The sequence below is a fragment of the Petaurus breviceps genome, unplaced genomic scaffold, assembly GCF_028583685.1.
Source record: "Petaurus breviceps papuanus isolate PSGF00001 unplaced genomic scaffold, PetGlider_PUasm1.0 175, whole genome shotgun sequence".
NCBI classification, from domain to species: Eukaryota; Metazoa; Chordata; class Mammalia; order Diprotodontia; family Petauridae; genus Petaurus; species Petaurus breviceps.
The window spans coordinates 10,448,911-10,460,716 of record NW_027185764.1 but is presented as its reverse complement, the minus strand read 5'-3'; the positions used below and the strand labels follow the sequence as shown (position 1 = coordinate 10,460,716).

At 39.6% G+C, this 11,806-nt stretch overlaps 1 pseudogene; it reads right to left on the bottom strand.

Moving 5' to 3' along the window:
- Positions 1-10,119: 10,119 nt before the first annotated feature.
- On the bottom strand, positions 10,120-11,786 carry LOC138159035 (actin-like protein 6A pseudogene; annotated as a pseudogene).
- Between the last annotated feature and the right edge of the window lie 20 nt (positions 11,787-11,806).

The following is an 11,806-nucleotide window of genomic DNA, read 5'->3' as shown; positions in this document are numbered from 1 at the left end:
TGGAGAAGTCCAGGGCATTACAGATGGGTAGGAAATGAAAATGGAGTGTTCTTTGCTCTACTGCTTACCATGTCAATCTGATCATTGAAACAGATCTGAGGAGGAGCTTATAATCCTATAACATTCCCATCTATTTCTGAGATTCATTGACTCAGTTACTTCATATTGGACAGGGTACTAAATGAATCACTGGTATCACCAGGGGCCAATTGGTCAATCATTTGAGGTTCATGGGATGCCAGTGATCTCAGAACACAAAGTATCACTCCTGTACATCATCCTGGATGGCATTATCCTTTTTACTTTTGCTTACCCTTTTCAACTACATCCACCTAAGGCTGATCTTTGAAAGTGTTATTATTTATTATTTTTATTATAATTGATATCCTACATAATAGATCTCTAAGACTTTGGACATAAGATGATTTTCTTCACAAATGGAATTGGATTATATCTAAATCAAGGCACTATTCACTAATTTGCCATGGAAATTTAGAGCTGCAATGTAAATATTTATTAATGCTAATATGCTCTCTTGCTACATATATATATGCTCTCTTGTTACATATTAGCAAGCTGTGTAACCATGGGCAAATCATTTAACCTCTCTCAGTCTCAGTTTTCTCACTTTAAAATGGGAATATAGTATAGTAATATAATATAGTATGTATTATATGATTATAATATAATTATTATTATATATAATATAGTACTTGCCTCAAAACACTGTTGCATCTTGGCACCATTTACAGGAAAACTTCTAAGGAAGGCTCATGATGGGGCCAAATTCCAGAGCTTAATCAGGATCTGAACAACTTTCCCAGGGCAACTTAGAAAGACTGGATGCAGCTTTTGCTGGCAATTTCAAACTAGTTAGTGAGCAGACTTTGCTCATCCTTCACTCAGCCCCATGATAGTCATTTAAATCCCTATAATTTCAGAGTTGGAAGGGACATGTCCAACCAATACATGATTAATAATTCCCTATGTAATATACTCCCTAAAGATAGTCATCTACCATTTGCTTGGAGACTTCCAGTGGGGTGGAACCTGTTACTATTCCAGGTGACCTATTCTACATTCCACACTTGGGTATCTCTATTTATTAGGAAGTTTTTTCTTACATAAAACCTAAATCTGTCTCCTTTGGTCCTAACTCTTCCCTCTAGTTCCAAGCAAAAGAAAAGTTTAAATCTATATGACAGATATTTGAAGATAGCTAACACACTACATCTTTTCTTTTCATTGCTAAATGTGCCCAATTATTTTAACTAGACATTATATTATATAGTTTCAATAACCCTACCAGTCATGCTTGTTTTCTGCACAGCTTGTCAATGCCCATTCTAAAATGCAGTGGCTAGAACTGAACCTAACATTCCTTATGTAGTTAGACCAAAGTAGAGTTTAGCAAGATATTTATCTTTCTTTCAGGTTACAACAATTTTTAAGGTAGCCTAATAATAAAGACGATGGTGAAAACAACAACAATAATAATAACTAGCATTTATATACTTCCTATAAATTTTATGCAAATGTATATAAATATAACGTTTCTCAAGACGATTTAATATTACCTCATTTCATCCTTACAACTCCATGAGACAGGTACTATAATTACGCCCATATTATAGATGAGGCGACCAAAACCAAGAAAGATTAAGTGACTTGCCCAGGGTTATGCAGCTAATAAGTGTCCAAGAACTGAAACTCAAGATTTTCCCTAATCTAAATTTTAGCGTTTGATCAACTCCGCCACCTAGTGGCCTAACTTTGTATCGCAGATTTGGGAAATAATATTTCACGTTACTCATTTTATAGATTTTTTTTTTTAGTAAAATGTTGTCTTTATATAAGCCTGTCCCATCTTGCATTTGTGTAGTTATATATATTTTCCTGCACATTATATAGGAGTTGTCTTTTACTAACAATCCCACTGCCTCACAGAATATTTCTTTTTTAAATTCTGGAAAGCCATGCTTTTATCATACTTATGTTACTGTATCCAACTTTTAGGCCTGTGCCACTGTTTGCATAACATAGAAGATCCCCATGGTATATGAGAGCCCCAAAACTGGAGGATATGTCTCATTTATAATAATAACTAGCCTTTATATAGCACGTATTATGTGCTTGGCACTGTGCTAATCATTTTACAAATATGAATGCATTTAAATGGTCTTTACAACAACTTTTGGGGGTGTAGGTACTATTAGTGTCCCCATTACAGATGAGGAAACTAAGGATAAGTGACTTGCCCAAGGTCACACAGTTAGTGACTGTCTGAGGCCAGATTTGAACTCAAGTCTTTCAGACTCTAGGCCCAGCTCTTGATCCACTCTCATCACCTAGTTTTTCTAAGGCTCTCTAGATTTCACTCTTATGTTTCCCAAAGAGCACAGGCTTCATACCTAGAGACATTTGTACCTAAGCTAACATGTGCATAGCGGAAGTCTTGAATCTAACAGGGCTGCCAACAAAGCATACATCCTTTAGGGTTTACATTAGGGGAAATTTGGGCACAGATCAAATAAGAGGAGAGAATTTTTTTTTGACTGACAGTTTACTAGAGCAAGATGTGTGTTAATAAGGATAAGGGGAAAGGAAGAGAACAAACATTTACTATATACCTATACACTTACTGTGTATCAGATACAGTGTTAAATGTTTTACAAACATTATTAACACGTATGTATAGGATGTGTGCCAAGCAGAAAAACTCACAAGACCACAGTTTGGAGGATCATGACCGTGAGCCCAGAGGAATCATTGTTGTGGCTTGCAACCTTAGCTTAATTTGGAAGTATAACAGGAAATTATAGTATGATCCGGGTGGCAATTTTGGTCACTTTCAATCAATCAATAAGTGCTTACTGTGTGTGAGGCACTGTGCTAAGCACTGAGAATACAAAGAAAGACAAAAATACAATTCCTGCCCTCAAAGAGGTTACATTGTAATAGATGAGACAACATTCAAGTAGCTAGGAGTATACAGAATCTAGAGAGTAAGTATGAGATAGTATCTCTGTAATAGCAGCGGTAAACAGTACACAACCTGGCCCTTTTTCCTGGAAAAGTAACAGACCTTTCACTGAACCTTTTGATATTCATCAGGCTGAAGTTCATGGGCAAGATCTTGCTGATGGGGAGGATGGGTTTCCTTGACCTGTGGAGGGATAGAGTCCACAAATTTGGTTATACAGTACTCCCATAGGAAGGGGGTTCCCTATAGCTGTTGTCTAAGACTCAACCCTAGGAGAGATAAAAGGTATTCCATGACTATCTCAAAAGGTATTGACTTCGAGCTTCCCAAAGGTGTGTTTTGTTTCAGATATATATTACCACTACAGGGAATAATCTGACCAAACAAACCGCATTTCTGTGCAGTTTTGAGTATAGAAGTCTAAATGGCCTTGGTCAATCTTTATATACCATATATATGTTAATTGGTTCTTCCATCTTTGATTCAGCCCTGAGTGGTTTGGGATATGCAGCCTCTAAGGGATACCGAGGGTGGCACAGCCCTTTCAGAGAACTTGACCAATGAAATGATCACTATATATTTGACTAAATGTAAAAGGGGACTGACTTCATGGAACAGTTCCTAGACTGCAACAGTGGCATTTCTGGGAAGGTAGAATTTCAGACTAAACAGACCAAAACCAACACATATTTTTAATCAATGGACTGTAAGTAAATCAATAAAAATATATTTGGAGGTGAGTGAAAGGCCAAAATATTCTTAGGTATAACATATTATTCTAAAGTAATAGGTTTCCCTGGGTTTACAAAGGTAGAAGGTTCCTAGGTGTGATATATTACATATGTTTTCAATTTTTTTAATGTATTCATCAATTTTGCTGATTTTTTTCTTTTCTTCCTTTTTTCTCTTTTTTTTTAACTTGAATATTTTTTTATTACATAAGATGTCTATCTGGGATGGGAAAGAAAAGGAATACCAGGAGAAATTTTAACCATGTAGGAACAAAAGATATCAATATTTTTTTTTAAATACATCCATGCAGCGGGACAGAGCCAAGATAGCAGTGTAAAAGGAGGAACTTGCTTGAGCTCATCCCCACAGGCACCTCCAATACCTGTAAAAAGTGATTCTAAACAAATGTTAGAGCTACAGAATCCACAAAATTACAGGGTGAAATACATCCCCAGCTGAAGGCATCTGGGCAAGTCAAAAGGAAGGATCTATTGCACTTGGTTGGGAGCAAAGAGTAGTCCTGTGTGAGCCTCTCAAGCACAGACCAGCACAGGGTACAGACCGGGACAGAGAAGACCTCAGGGGACCAAATCACTGGCAGCTGTGGTGGTTTCAAGACTTCTCAATCCATAAATGGCAAAGAGAAAGTAAAGGGTCAGTGAGGAAACCCTGTTGGACCTGGGTGAGAGAAAAGCACAGTCTTGTCCCTGACCCCACAGGGCATAAGTGGCTAAGACTGTGGCAGTAGCAACAGTCTGGAGCTCCAGGCCCTCAGATTGGCAGGAGCAGGGGGAGTGGAGGGGGAGAGAGGGAGACAAGCAGCTGATCAGACGGTAATTGCAGAAATCTTTTTGTTAGTGCTGAGGGAGAGTTCTCTTGCTTTGCCCTGCTTGGATCTGGGTCACAGTCTCGGGTGGCAGTCCTGGGGTGAAGAGCAAGACTGGGATGGCAGAGTTTGTTGAGGCTGTGGAGAGGCAGTCCTCCTTATACTTCTGAGGAAGGTGCCTAGAAATAGCTCTGACAATAACTGCACAAAACCCCAGAAATTTGGAACACAGCACTCTCCACTCTACCATGTCAAAGAGCTCAAAAGTTAAGTAATTGGCTGGCAAGATAAACAAATGAAGGAAGAGAAATCAGACTAAAGAATCATTCTTTGGTGACAAAGAAGATCAAAACATAGAACCAGAAGAAGACAACAAAGTCAAAATTCCTCCATCAAAAACTTCCAAGAAAAATATGAATTGGTTGCAGGCCATGGAGGAGTTCAAAAAGGATTTTGAAAATCAAGTAAGAGAAATAGAGGAAAAATTGAGAAGAGAAATCCCAGAAAATCATTAAAAACGAGTCAACAGCTTGCTAAAGGAGACCCAAAGAGATAGTGCAGAAAATAACACCTTAAAAAATAGACTAACTCAAGTGACAAAAGAGGTCCCAAACGTCAATGAGGAAAAGGATGCCTTAAAAAGAAAAACTGACCAAATGGAAAAGGAAGTTCAAAAGCTCACTGAAGAAAATAATTCGTTCAAAATTAGAGTGGAGCAAATGGAAGCTAATGACTTTATGAGAAATCAAGATATTATAAAACAGAACCAAAAGAATGAAAATCTAGAAGGCAATGTGAAATATCTCATTGGAAAAACAACTGACCTGGAAAATAGATCCAGGAGAGATAATTTTAAAAGTATTGGACTACCTGAAAGCCATGATAAAAAAAAAAAAGAGCATGGACATCATCTTTCAAGAAATTATCAAGGAAAACTGCCTGATATTCTAGAACCAGAGGAGAAAACAGAAATTGGAAGAATCTACTGATAGCCTCTTTTTTTGCCTTTTGGAGGGCAATTGGGGTTAAGTAACTTGCCCAAGGTTACGTGGCTAGTTTTTTTTTCTGTGGGTGTTAAGTGTCTCAGGCCGGAACCTAACTCGGGTCCTCCTGACTCTGGGGCTGGCGTTTACTCACCATGACAGTGAAGTCAGAACTCCTGCACCAAAAGCTTCAAAGGAAAATACAATCTGGGTATAGGCCATAGAGGACCTTAAGAAGCAGATAAGAGAAGTGGAGGAAAAATTGGGAAGAGAAATGAGAACGATGCAAGAAAATTACGAAATGAGAGTCAACAGCCTGACTGAGGAAAATCACACCTTAAAAAATAGACTAACTCAATTGGCAAAAGAGGCTCAAAAAGGCAATGAGGAGAAGAATGCCTTAAAAAAACGAATTTTCCAGATGGAAAAAGAATCTCAAAAGCTCACTGAGGAGAATCATTGCTTCAGAATTAGATTGGAGCAAATGGAAGCTAATGACTTTATGAGAAATCAAGATGCTGTTAAACAGATCCAAACAAATAAAAGAATAGAAGGCACTGTGAATATCTCATGGGAAAACCACTGACCTGGAAAATAGATCCAGGAGAGATCATTTAAAAATTATTGGACTACCTGAAAGCCATGATAAAAGTAAGAACCTAGAAATCATCCTCCAGGAAGTTCTCAAAGAAAACTGCCCTGATGTTTTAGAACCAGAGGGCAAAATAGAGGTTGAAAGAATCCACCGATCACCCCTGAACAAGATCCCAAAAAGAAAACTCCTAGGAATATTATAGCCAGGTTCCGGAATTCCCAGATCAAGGAGAGAATATTACAAGCAGCCAGGAAGAAACAATTTGAATATTGTGGAAACACAATCAGGATAACCCAGGATCTGGCAGCTTCTACACTGAGGAATCGAAGGGATTGGAATATGATATTCTGGAGGTCAAAGGAGCTAGGATTAAAACCAAGAATCACCTACCCAGCAAAACTGAATATCATGTTTCAGGGTAAAATATGGTCATTGAGTGGAATAGAGGACTTTCAAGCATTCTTGATGAAAAAACCAGAGTTAAATAGAAAATTTGACATTCAGCTACAAGAAGCAAGAGAAGCATGAGAAGATAAACAGGGAAAAGAAATCATAAGGAACGTATCAAAGTTGAACAATTAACATTCCTACGTGGAAAAACAATAATTGTAACTGATGAAACTTCTCTCTGTATGAAAATAGTTGAAGGGAATAGAAATATAGATATGTGTGTGTATATATATATATATAATATTCTGTATCGGAGGGTATACAGGCATATGAATACATGTGTAAATGTGTGTATATATGTTTACCAAGTATACATAGATAGAGGGCACAGGACCAATTTAATAGGAAGGGATGATACTTAAAAGGTGAAGTTAAGAGGGGAGAGAGGAATATAATGAGAGGAGATGGGGAGAGATAGAATGGGGTAAACTATCTCATATAGAAGAGGCAAGGGAAAATCGTTACAATGGAGGGGAAGAATAGGAAGGCAAAAGGGAATGGGTCAACCTTATTCTCATTGAATTTGGCTTGGGGAGGGAGTAAAATACACACTAAATAGGGTATCTCACCCTACAGGAGAATAGGGAGGAAGGGGATGACAGAGGGAATGTTGGAAAGGAGGGCAGGCTGGGGGGGGAGGGAAATTGGAAGCACCCACTTTTGAAAAGGGACAGGATCAAAATCGAGAATAGAACAAGTGGAAGGTGGGATAGGAGGGAGGGAAATATAGTCAGCTTTTACAATATGTCTACTATGTTATTGTTTTGCATTAGCAACACATGTACAACCTATACTGAACTGCTTATCCTCCCAGTAAGGGTGGGTGACAAGGGAGGAAGGGAATGAATCTGAAATTCAAAGTTTTAAAATCAGATGTTTAAACATATATATATATATATACTATTATTAAAACTATTTTACATGTAATTGGGAAATAAGATATATAGGCACTGGGGCATAGAGATCCACCATGCCCTACTGGATAAGTCAAAAGGGGTATGGGAGAAAATATGGGAGAGAGCAGATTGGAGGAGGGGATATCCTGTGGGACTACTATTTTGGGGCAGTGGGCATGGGAAAATGGGGAGAAAATTTTTAAATCAAAATCTGGTAGAAATAAATGATGCAAATCAGAAGTTAATAAAGCATTTGAAAAATGGAAAAAAAATAAAATCTCCACTACAGATGAGTAAACTGAGGCAAATAGAGTTAAGTGACTTGCCATGGGCCACACAGCTAGTAAGGGTCCAAGGTCAGACTTGAACTCAGTTCTTCTTCCTGACTGCAGGCTCTGTGCACCCAGCTACCTCTGAGAAGCTAAGTTTCAGGATGCAGCCTGGTTCCCCATCAGCCATTTCTTCACATGCAAGCTGAAGTCACCATGTACTTGTTCTCCATTCCTGGCCTATCTCACCCTGCATGCGTTCAAAGGATTCTTCCAAGGTCTCCCCAAATCCCTCCTACTCCAATCATATTTCCTTGTCCTCCTCTCCTCTGGCCTCTCAGTCACTTCCCAATCTCCAGGCACAGCTGGCTCCCTTGAAGGGTGCTGCCGAGAATATCTGAGCACATATTGGCTCTTGCTTGCTGCTTTTGATTTCCTCAGGCTATCTTAATCTGTTTTCATAGATCACATTTCTCCTTCCTGCCAGGGCTTTGGAGCTGGGATTATTCATTCGTGCACTCATCCCTAATTGACCAAGTGTCTACTGTGTGCCAAGCCCAGTGTTAGGTGCTACGGTCCCAAACACAACAATGAATCAGTCTCTGCCCTTGTAAAGTTTCTATCAATATTAAAGAGTGTTTACTTGAATACAGATTATTCTACTGGGTGGAGGGGGATCCCACATAAGCAGACACAAAGTCAAGGGAAGCATCTACTAGCAGAGGAGAGTTGGAGCAAGGACGTCCTGAGTTTGAATGTAGCATCAGACACTACTGTGTGTGACTGAGCAAATCACTTAACCTCTCCATGCCTTAGTTTCCTCATCTATAAAATGGGATTAATGCAAACACCTGCCTCCCAAGGTTGTCATGAAGATAAAATGAGATATTTGTAAAACACTTTGCAAATATTAAAGTACTATTTAAATGCTAAAAAAAAAAAGAAAGAAAAAGATCCCAAGGGGGCAGAGCCAAGATGGCAGAGTAGAAACAGGACTTCCACAGGGCTCCAGCATCCACCTCCCACAATTCATGTAAAAGGGGACTCTGAACAAACTTTGATGGTACAGAACCCACAAAATGACACAAAGAAGCTAACCTCCCACTGAGGACAGCTTGGGAGGCCAGCAGGAATCATCCAGTGCAGCACTGTGGGAGCCAAGCCCAGCCCCACATGAGCCAGAGGTTTTAGCCCCAGGGCAGGCCTGACCAACCAGCAGCTGGAGGGACTTCAGATCAACAGCAGCTGTAGCAGTTTCCAGAATTATCAACACATAGATACTAAGGACAAAGTGAGAGGTCAGTGCAGTGTGGTCTTTGGGACCAAGTAGTTGGGAGTATGGTCGGCCTTTGCCCCTGGAGTGAGAAGCCACTGAGGAACCACGGAGCTGCAACTACCCCCAGGTGGCAGCTTCAGCTCCTGGCTTACAGAGTGTAGGGGAACCAAACAACCAGTCTGAGGGTTAATAGCTCTTGCTTTAACCTGCTTGGATCTGGATTGCAGTCTAGGATGTCCTGGGGTGTGTGACCAGCTTGCCAGAGAGTGTGGAGGCTTCAGAGAGGGCACCCAACTAATACCTTTAGCAGCTGAGAAAACCCCAGCATTTGGGACGAAGCTTCCCTATCTGGTGGCAGAGTCCTACTGTGGCAAAAGGGGTCAAGTGACTGAGTGGAGACATGAGCAGGCAAAGGAAGCAAAATAAATAGAGCATCCCAACTTTACATTCCTATTTGTCCACAAAAAGGATCAAAGCATGGAACAGGAGGAAGACAGCAAAGTCAGAACTCCTGCACCAAAAGCTTTCAAGAAAAATACTAGCTGGTTACAGGTCATAGAGGACCTTAAGAAGCAAATAAGAGAAGTGGAGGAAAAAATTGGGAAGAGAAATCGGAATGATGCAAGAAAATTATTAAATGAGAGTCGACAGCCTGACTGAGGAAAATCACACCTTAAAAAATAAACTAACTCAAATGGCAAAAGAAGCTCAAAAAGGCAATGAGGAGAAGAATGCCTTAAAAAGCCAAATTTGCCAGATGGAAAAATAATCTCAAAAGCTCAATGAGGAGAATCATTCCATCGGAATTAAATTGGAGCAAATGGAAGCTAGTGACTTTATGAAAAATCAAGATGCTGTTAAACATATCCAAACAAATGAAAGAATAGAAGGCAATGTGAAATATCTCATTAGAAAAACCACTGACTTAGAAAATAGATCCAGGAGAGATAATTTAAAAATTATTGGAGTGGGGCGGCCAGGTGATGAAGTGAGGAGGAGCGCCAGTCTCAGAGTTGGGAGACCTGGGATAGGTTCTGGACTCAGGTGCTTAACACCCAAACAAAATAACTGGCTGTGTAACCTTGAGCAAGTTACTTAACCCCAATTGCTTTTTATTTTTTATAGTGGATAGAAATCTTTATTATTTAGTTTTGCAAGTATGAGGTAAAGGTGCAGGCAGTATGTTTTACTAGTCAGTAAAAATCAATTCTGCCAATCATTTGAAAATCAGTAATGCTAACCAGAGGGTTGAAAAAAGCAGCTTACTAAAAGGAAAATATTTAGAGAAAATAGATATTTATACAAAAATTATAAAATGCTTATAGGAGTTATTGCTTTACAGGGAAGGCAAAAACTCATTTTAAGTTATATGGCCTGTTAAGGCTTTAACATTTTGTTAAATGGAAATTGAAGTTTGCAAAAATTTATAAACACTCTACAAAAGACTTTAATTTTTGTTCCTGAGTGCACTAAAGCTATAAAACATAAGAGATCATAGGGAAGGCCACAGTTTTTTTAGAACTGGCTTCAAGGGTATTTCCTTTCTACACATTGTTTACCTCCTTCTTCATACTCTTGTTTGGAAATCCACATCTGTTGAAAGGTACCCAGAGAGGCTAGAATTGATCCACCAATCCACGAACTAAATTGCCATTCCACTGTTGTGTTATTTGCAATCAACTTCAATCTCATACTCGGAGGTATCTTCCGAGACAGCTCCTGATTCAATCTAACAATGAAACTCTGTATCAGAGTGTTTCCTCCTGCCACTATGACACTGCCATAAAGGCCTGGTCTGATATCAATGTCACACATTGTGGTAACAACGTGACTGACTCCCAACATTGTGTTACCTGATAACCCCTTCACATTAGATGGGTCAAATAACCCTTCAGGAATCTTAAGTAGCTCAACACCAAAGTCACAGTTGTAACCATTGGGAAATTCATAGTGAACTGTCAGCATCTGTGCAGCCACTTCATAAATTGAATCTGAGACTTGGAGCACAGAAGCTTGAAAATCTTGGATCACATAATTGCACGTATAACTGTACCGACTTTTCTTTTCTCTTCCAATTTGCTGGGGATCCTTCATGAACGGCCTCCTTTGATGCGATCATATATGGAGGGATCAATTCTACATTCATTTCTTGGAAGAGTTCTCTGCACTGCATGGTAATAAAGTCTCCTGCAAGAGGTGATTTCACAATACCTTGCTGAAGGACGTATCCATCATGGACTGGAATGGCAGTAGTATGAGCAGCCCCACTATCCAATATTAACCCTGTGGAACGACCATTAGCAAATGCTGTAAGAACTGCAGTTTTACAAAGGAAAAATGCTGGGATGTTGTAGTGTTCAAACATCAACTCTGTCAGTTTCTCTCTTTTGGCTCTGGTATTCCATGGTGCTTCTGACATTAGAACAGGGTGCAAGCTGGCTTCTGATTTGACATGCACCTTGTAAGTGTGATCCAAAATAGCCTGGAAGCTGTCCCAACCTTTAATCATTCCATTCTTTAAAGGTGATATTGCCTCCATATTCTCCCTTGGAACACTCAGTGCATTGATATCTATGTAATATGTGGGACCTCCTTGTTTGCCTTTATCCCCATCTGTCTCCATCAACGTGCTCCCATCATCGCTTTCAAGTACCACACCAATAGCAGTGGGAAAATTAACCTTTGGGCAGTCCTCACCAGCATAGCCAGCTGTATAGGAGCCAATGTCAAAAACGAGGGCCCCAACTTCATCTCTTCCATAGATGCCGCCGCTCATGGCTGTTCAAATTCAACCTC